The 9,196-nt window shown below is 45.2% G+C and overlaps 1 protein-coding gene across 2 annotated transcripts in view; it reads right to left on the minus strand.

Annotated features, from left to right (window-relative positions):
• The window catches only part of Cttnbp2nl (CTTNBP2 N-terminal like), a 34,650-nt gene extending 28,481 nt beyond the window's left edge, over window positions 1–6,169 (minus strand). For both annotated transcript variants that reach the window (XM_051165839.1, XM_051165838.1), the window contains exon 1: window positions 6,025–6,169. The gene's annotated coding sequence lies outside the window, so the exon portion shown is untranslated. The remainder of the gene's footprint in view (window positions 1–6,024) is intronic.
• Between the last annotated feature and the right edge of the window lie 3,027 nt (window positions 6,170–9,196).

Genomic DNA, 9,196 nt, shown 5'->3' on the forward strand with positions numbered 1-9,196 from the left:
GGGAGCTGGAGTTACAAAAGGATGCCAACCATCTGATGTGGGTGCTTAGAACTGAATTCGGGTTCCCTGCAAAAGCATCAGGTGCTCTTAACCACAGATCCATCTCTCCAGCCCCTTCGTTTCCTTCCTTCCTTCCTCATTCCTTCCTTCCTTCTCCCTTTCTTTTTTGAGACAGGGTCTCCTATGTGGTACAGGCTGGCCTAAAACTCACTATGTAGTTCAGGCTGACCCTGAGATCTCAACACTGCTGTCACAGCATCCAGAGCACCAGGGTTAGAGGCGTGAGTTAGTATGCCCAGTTAAATATGCTTTTAAGTGATCTGTGAAACTACACTGTTTAAATGATTGTAAGGATCCTCAGCCTTTACTTCCCAACTGTCTGGGATACAGTCAGGCCATCCTTGTACATAGCGATGGCTTTCACAGACAGTTTCATTCAATTATATAACATACTTTGAGCACAGTCACCTGCTCAAACATTCTCCTTTCTCCCCCTACACACCAGTCCCTTCCTCTCCCAATCTAGTTTCTACTTCCCGGTTATATGTGGGTATGTGTTGGTGTGTGTGTGTGTGTATGCGCACGCGCGTGCACAAGGGCGCGTGAGAGAGAGAGAGAGAGAGAGAGAGAAATCTTAGAGAAGAAATTTGCAGCTTTTATTTGAGCTATTTTCCTTGAAATGATGGTCTAGTTGCCTTCATTTTTCAGCAAATGGAGTAACTTTATTCTGCTCTATGACCAGATGAAACGCCACTGTACAGACACACATTTTCTTTACCTGCCCCCCAGCTGTCAGAAGAAACATCTCGCCTCATTATTATTTGGCTATTATGAACAGTGCTACCATAAACACAGTTATGCGGTATCTCAGAGTCCTCTGGGCGCTTCCCCAGGAGTGGTGCAGCAGGGTTCTAGTCTCAGTTTTCTGAGGAACCACAATACCAATTTCCACGGTGACTGGACCACCTGCAGAGTATAACTCAGTGCCTCACCACACTTCAGCATTCCCTTCTCTTTCAGGCTAGCTGTCTCAGCTCTGTCTTCTTCCTCCCTGTCCACTCTCTTCCGTCGGTGTCTCCATACACAGTTATGGCTGGCGTTGAACTTACACAATCTTCCTGCTTCTGCTTCCCAAGTCCTGGAACTGCAGGCATGTGCAGTAAGACAGAATCTCAATGTGTTTAATTGCCAGCTAAGGATAGCAACCTTTTCCCCCCGTGTTTCTTGGTCATTTGCATTTCTTCTTCTGGAAAGTATCTGTTTCATTAGTTCATTTATTGATGAGGTTGTTTTGGGTTTTGTCATCTTTATTTTACATGCATTTTTTTTGTGTGTGTGTTGTGTGTGTATGTGTGTACACATATGTGCCATGGCATATATATGGAGGTCAGAGGCTAACCCGGGAGGGTTGGCTCTCATTCTACCATGTGGGTTCTGGAGATCCAGCGCAGGCTGCCAGGCTTAGAAAGAGGCTCCTTTTTACCCCCCAAGTTATCCTGCCAGCCCAAGTTCTTGTATTGAAACATTACTCTTCCGTCATGTGTAGCTGCTGAAGTTTTCCTCCCACTCTGTAGCTGTCTCTTTCAACTGCTTCCTTCTTGTGCAAACTCTCTAATTTCACGCCACCCCATTTGTCAATTACTCGCTTTATTTCCTGAGCTGAGTCCTTCTCAGAAATGCCTGTATCTAGTTTCAGGTCTTAGATCTGCTTTGTATTTTGAGACACAGTTTGTCTGTGTAGCCTTGGCTGTCCTGGACTCACTTTGTAGACCAGGTTGGCCTCGAACTCACAGAGATCCACCTGCCTCCACCTCCCTGAGTGCTGGGATTAAAGGCGTGAGCCACCACTTCACCTGATTCTTGTACAGGGCTATTCAGTTTGCCTTGCACCATTTGTTGAGGAGGATGTCTTTTCTCCAATGTCTGTCTTTGCATTTAGTGGCCAGAGCTGTGTGGGTTTATGTCCAGGCCCTCTGTTCTGTTCCTTGAGCCACACATTTTTGAGCTAACAGCATGCTATTTTTCTTACTGTGGCTCTATGGTGTGACTTGAGACCTACAGCATAGGTATACAGCATAAATATAGTATAACTGGAGGCACTGTGGCACCTCCAGCACTATGCTTTTCTCTCAGGGTTGCTTTGGTTGTCCTTGGTCTTCTGTGATTCCTGTAGTTTTAGGGGCGCATGGGGATTGCAATGACTCTGTGGATTGCTTTTGATAAGTTGTTTGTGGTATCAGTGCTGCTGACCCACGAGCATAGAGCATCTTTCCATCTTCCAGAGACTTCTTCAATTATTCTTCAGTGCTCTAAAATTTTCATTGTAGAAATCTTTTCCTTCCTGGTTAGGTTTATTCCCAGGCATTTCAGTTTTTCCTTCTTTTTGGACGCTACTGTGAACAGGGCTGCTTGGCTGAGGCCCTCCTCGTGGGGTTTGTTACTGGCACATGGGCAAGGCGCTGAGTTTCCTATGTTGATTTTGTATTCTAGTACTCAGCTCAGTGTGTAGGTTCTCAGAGGTGTTTTAGCTGCTTTGTTTGACAGGTTCACAAGGACCTGTTAAACCGTGTGACACCAACTCAACCTACTGTCCCAGAACACATCCAGGCCGACTGACAACGGGTCCCTGGCCAGTGAACACAGTACAGGACCAAGGGAGTTCGACTACTACCTTCCTTCTGCTTTTTATTCCCAAACTCTACTGTCATGGAGTTTTTCTTCAGCGTGAAGGCGACATGATGAGTCATTATATTCTGCAGCAATTCCTGATTCTTTGGTGTAAATCTGAGGGGCACGCAAAGAGGCTACCGACTCCTCCAGGCTGTTGTGCTGAAGCGAAGGAGAACACAGCTGTATGGGGCAGAGGCTTTGATGTGTCATCAGAGCATGTTCTAGCATGTAACCTGAAAATCTTTTACCACATAGTAAAATGTCCTTAACGTAACCTCAGCCCCAACTGCTAACTTCCCAGGTAGTGAGTTCCAGCCTTTAGTGCGTCTCTCGGTAGTATTAAATGTCACCTGTCATGAGTTACTGTGAAAATAAACAAGGGAAGCTACCAGAATTAGAAACCCCCAACAAATGTAATACAGCTGCCGGTCAGTCACTCCTGCCTCAAAGCCGTGTAGGGCACAAGAAGTAACACAGCCTTAGCAGCCACTGCCAGCGCTGAGTCTCCCTATCTGACTGACTGGGAGACTTCCTCTTCCAGAGGCATTTACAGGAAGACGAGCTTTAGAAATCTTAGACAGCCAGTGCTGTTTCAAGGACTAGGTTCCTTCCTTCTGTTTTTGAGATAGGGTCTTACTCTGTAGTCCAGACTACTCTAACCTAGCCCTCAATTCAGCCTCTCCCGGCAGAGATTTTAAGCATAAGCCACCACAACTGGCTCAACAACTTTAGAAACAATTCTACTTATCTTTTTAACAGTTTTACTTTACTTATGAGCCACTCTACATGGATGCTGGAAACCAAACTCAGGTTTCCTGAAAGAGCAATAAATACAATTTCTTCTTCTTGTTTTATTTATTTACACACACACACACACACACACACACACACACACACACACACACATATTTTTTTAGGGGGGGGATTCAAGACAGGGTTTCTCTGTATAAGCCCTGGCTGTCCTGGAACTAGCTCTGTAGACCAGGCAGGCTAGCCTTGAACTCACAGATAGCCACCTGCCTCTGCCCTTCGAGTGCTGAGATTAAATACGTGCACCACCGCTGCCTGGCTTCTTTCCCTTTTTGAGACAGGGTCTCTCTACGTAGTTCTGGCTAACCTTAACTAAACTCACAGAGCTGCACTTGTCTCCACCTCCTGTGTTGGGGTTAAAGGCGTGTGTCACCATACCAGGCTATGCAGCAAACAGATACCAACAGAGCAGAGTAAGTCAACTGGCCACATTGAACCAATGCAAAACGGCAGAAACAATGCTAAAAACACTTGTTCATATTACTCTCTTTTCTTCAATATTTTTAGTCTTTAAACATTTTTGTTTAGAGGTCTAAAACTATGACTAAAAGCAGCAGTGCCATTCCAGTAAAACACAGAGGATTACTGAGAAGTGCAGGACACCAGTCCTGGCTTGGACAGGAGCAACTAGATAGCCCCAGGAACACGTACTTAGTCGCTCTGGTCCTTTGTTTCTTAATAGGTAAGTAAAATAAATTAGGTGCTCTCCAAAGCCCTTAGCTCCGCTCTAGATTAGCTAAGTACTGGAGGTGAGGCCCAGTGGTGGGCCTGAGTTTACCACTACTATCCAACTGTACCTAAACCCAAGTCTCTAACCTGCTGTGAAAAATATATGTCTCCATAAAAGAAAAAATTTTTTATCATCTTCAGAGTCACTTAAATTATAAAGAGGCTAGCCTACTCATTCTTTATCAATGACATGAAGAAAAATATACATCTTCATGAAACAAGAAAGTTGTTATCATCTTCAGAGTCGATTAAATTATAAAGAGGCCAAAGCCAGGCAGTAGTGGTGCACACCTTTAATCCCAGCACTTGGGAGGCAGAGGCAGGCGGATCACTGTGAGTTTGAGGCCAGCCTGGTCTATAAAGTGAGTCCAGGATAGTCAACGCTACACAGAGAAACCCTGTCTCAAAAAACAAAACAAACAAACAAACAAAAAATTGTAAAGAGGCTAGCCTACTCAAGGAAAAAAAGTCCACTCTTTATCAGTGACACAAAGAACAGTACTCTTGGGAATGGAGAGACAACTCACTGAGCAGAGTACTTGCTGTGCAAATGTAAGGACCGGAGTTCAGATCCCAGCACCCATATTTAAAAAACGGGGCATGGCAGCATGCACCTGTAATGCCAGTCAGAACCGGAGAGGACAGGGGCCAGCGGACGGATCCCTACAGGCCATTGATGAGCCAATCTCGCCAACCAGTGGGCACTACGTACAGTGAAGACACCAAGGTGAAGAGCAAATAAAGACATCCTCTGGCCTCTCTATACATGCACGCACAAGGGCATGTATCACTGCATGCATACACGCACACACACGCGCACACACACACACACACGTCTTACTGTGTCTATAAATCACTTCTACAAATTCTAATATCTAGAATATTCCATCAATAATAACAACTGTATCAGCATGGTGTGATACTTTGTGTTTGATTGTTAACTATGGGTGTTCCCTGAGGTCTGCTTGTTTCTTTTACGAGCAGATACTCATGTACCCCCAAAATACCGTTTATAACCTTGCCTAAGAAATTACTGATGATTGGTTAAGTAAAAGGCTATAGGGCAGGGCAGAAATAGGGGGCAGAGCAAAGGTTCGAAGACTTTGGAGAGAGGAGGATGATGGGAGGCAGTGGGGAAGAAGGGAGAGAGAGGTTTCAGAGGAAAAACAAGGAGCAGGATTGCCATGGGATAGGAAAGCACCACGCGGGCCAGGAGGAGGGACTCTGAACTTCTGCCTGGAAAAAAGCGGCGCAGAAGCGCAGCTTCCACGAGTGCTCTGGGATTATGGGTGGGAAGTAATGTGGACAGGCATGGTGAGAGCAGATGGCCTCGGGTGGGGGCTGGAGATCATGGGAGGTGGTTTAGGGGTTAATATCTGCCTGGCCCCAGGTAAAAGAAGGCTTATTCTAAAATACAACAGGTATCTGTGTCTTTTATGATTATGATAGCAGGTTAGATAATATCACTGTAATAATAATAATAGGCCAATTTGATAATAAACATTATTAGCCATGTTTTATTTTCTGCAACAAACAACTCACTTGGCTTATTATTTATAATGCAATACAAACAGTGTACACAAGTGGGGAAAAGCCACAGTTGTGTAACTCAAGACCAATATATCATAGTGACCTTTCTTCATAAATATTAAATCTTAGTAATTCTTTGCTATTCTATACATTTGAATCTACTCTCAATCCATATTATAAGACTTCTTACAATAAACCCTTGTCTGAATCACAGAGACATTCAAACTGCATTACAATCTAGCATGGCAGTGGTGTTCCTGTGGGTAGGGTGGAGGTGACACTGACCTGACAATTGGTGGCTGCACTTTTGTCCTCGGGTACAAAGTCTTAGAGGTTTCTGTCCGTTAAAACTGTAGGAAGTTGACAGATATTTAAAATGTCGTCAGCATGGTGAGAAAGTGTCCAACACTGCAAAACAAGAAGAAATCCATTGTCCACGTGACACACTATGAGTAACATGGTAAGTTCCCTTAGTGCCAACTAGGACACAGCTGGGAAGGTCTGAGAGCAGCGGGTTGCCAATGACAAGAGAAGCCACCAGTTCCCTGGGCTGAAGCTGAGGAATAAATATATGAAACAGCAGCCTCTGACTCCCCTTTTAGGGAGGGTGGGAGCTACTGAAGCATTTTTTTTCTTTTCCTTTTAAGATAAGGGCTCGCTACAGAGCCTAGGGTGGCCTCAAACTCAAATGGTGATCCTCCTGTCTCAGTCTGCAAGATACCGATATCTCTTCTGACGGCCAGTGCCATTTCAAGGAGTAACTCTCAAGGGCAGTAGGCATGGACTTTCCTTGAAAGGCCAAAAGCCTATCTACATGAGACAATGGGACCCACATGCGGTGCCACAATGCACCTCTGAACATAATCCCAACCGAAAGTCCCACCTGCCAGATCTGTGGAAGGAAATATCTCCCCCCACTTCCTCATAACCACAAAGAAGCACACGAATCTGTGCCCATTCCCACCGTCTACAGGGATGACCACACCCCGTCAACTTCTATCTATCACATCTACACATTAAGTGCTAACTAGGAACAAATGATTTTGCTTATATTTTCCCAACAGTATTAAGCTATAGCTTAAAAAGACACACATACACCCACAACACGAAAGAAGTGAAACTGACAAGAGAAAAAAAGGGGGCACCAGGAAACAAAAGGGAGGGTAGCAGGGTTTGGGGGGAGGGGGAGGGGGTGATGGGAGTCATCCTCAAAATGCAAAATATACATGTATGAAAACTTGAAAGAATGAAAAAAAACTAAAGGAAAAAAGGGGGGGGCTTTAGCTTTATTTCAATTTGTTTACCAAGTCAACAGTTAAGCTCTGAACCTCTCAATTTAGGAGAAGGGGTATGTATGGGTCCATCCCACAGTCAGGAGAGGACAACAGCATGCAGGCAAACCAGCAAATAGGTTATTCCAGCAATTTCTGGCAGCATACGAGCAGAATTATGCAGCCTGAGGTTCTCCGAAAAGGGCTGTTCTTCAGCCACACTAGCTGAAACCCTCCCTGCCAGGTTTTGGGCATGCTGCTCTACACCAGACTGCGGACTCCTGTTTTCTGAGTGAGCTGTTACTTGTCACTGACACCATCCATTAAGTGACTCTGAAAGACAGGATCATGCTAACCAGACACCCAGCTTACTCTTTTCAGTAGAACCCTCCAAGACCCAGTTTGGCCCAGAGCTACACCTAGAAACTTCTGTCTAAGGAATGCTGCAGTCTATAAATCTGAACAAAAAACAAACAAACAAACAAACACCCAAAAACGCACTTGTGGACAAGTTGTCTGGATATGTTCTTATTACAAACTGACAGTGTATTAGGCCGGTCATGGTGGCGCACGCCTTTAGTATCAGCACTCGGGAGACAGAGGCTGGTGGATCGTTGTGAGTTAGAGGCCAGCCTGGTCTACAAAGTGAGTCCAGGACAGCCAAGGCTACACAGAGAGACCCTGTCTTGAAAAACAAAAACAAACAAACAAACAAACAGTGTGTCAGACTTCAGAGTTTTCTTTTCTTTTCTTTTCCTTTTTCTCTTTGTGTACCCCTGGCTGTCCTGGAACTCACTTGGTAGACCAGGCTGGCCTCGAACTCACAGAGATCCACCTGCCTCTGCCTCCTGAGCCCTGGGATTAAAGGTGTGCACCGCCACCACTTGACCAGAGTGTTCTTAATAAAGATACATATAAACATATACCATAAAAATGTTACATGTATTTCAATGTTCTGAAAAAACAGGGCCACTTAAAGGCTAAGCATTGCAGTTATGTGATTTCAAACCAGGCTGCTCAGCATCAGTTAGTCGGACGCAGGCTCCCCTACTTCCCCAGCTGACTGAAGGGACTGTGAGTCCCCACTAAACACTCCCAATCTCTGTGTTGTTTGTCTTTTGAGGCAGTCTCACTATGCAGACCTGGATGGCCTGGAACTCACTATGTAGAGCAAATTAATCCTGAACTCAAACAAATCCACCTGCCTCTGCCTCTGCCTCCCAGGTGCATACAGCCCTATTTTTTTCTTTTTGAGATAGGGTTTGCTATGTAGCCAAGGCTGGCCTTGAACTTATCCTTTTGTCTCAATCTCTCAAGGACTGAGATGACAGGTGTAATCTACCATGCCATGCCTAACTGTGACAACAATCAGAGGAGTTCTGGGTATCAGGCAAGGATCGGCATGCACTTGTAGCCCCTCCCCCACCCCACCCCCTCGTGCACACACCCACACAGCGCCTCTGTAACTGCCTGAGAAATATGTTACTGTGATCTGCTCGCCTTGTTCTCAACTCTCCTGTGTCCAAATAACACCCAAGCTCAGCTCACTCTGGCCCTCACTCACTGTGCTTCTTCATAGGGCCTGTGCCCCATGCCCCGTGCCCCGTGCCTGATTCTGTAGGACAGCAAGTACAGCTGCGTTTTCACCACAGAGACAAGGTGGCAGAAAAAGAAACAGTTTCTCCAGCCAGGTAAGTAATAGGGCAGGGCAGGGAGGGGCGGAGCCCAGGTGGCCCAGGTAAAATGTTTGTGTCTAGTATCTGGGTGTGAGTATCTGGGTGCAAGTGAAGGTTTACTTTCTAAGTAGTCAGTAATAAGGTATGTGGAGAAAAATCAACATTGTAGATGAGTCTTAGTTCCTGACAGGGTAACCTCAAAAACAAACAAAACAAAATCCCATTTAAGAAACCCACTCGTTTCCAGGCCAGCCAGGGCAGTTACACAAAGAAAGCCTGTCTCGAACCCTCCCCCTCCTCCCCCACCCGCCCAATATTCAGGTATTTTACTATGAGATCATCTTATACACTCAGATATCAAACTTAACTCATGCCTCGGCTAAAACTGGCTCATAGGCTGTTCAGTGAGGTCATAGAATCAGTTATTAGATATACTGTAATTAGATTAGACCAGAAATATAAATTGAATTTGTTCCAATCCTAAAAACCTCACACAAATCTATATAAAAC

The sequence above is a fragment of the Acomys russatus genome, chromosome 23 (genome assembly GCF_903995435.1).
Source record: "Acomys russatus chromosome 23, mAcoRus1.1, whole genome shotgun sequence".
NCBI classification, from domain to species: Eukaryota; Metazoa; Chordata; class Mammalia; order Rodentia; family Muridae; genus Acomys; species Acomys russatus.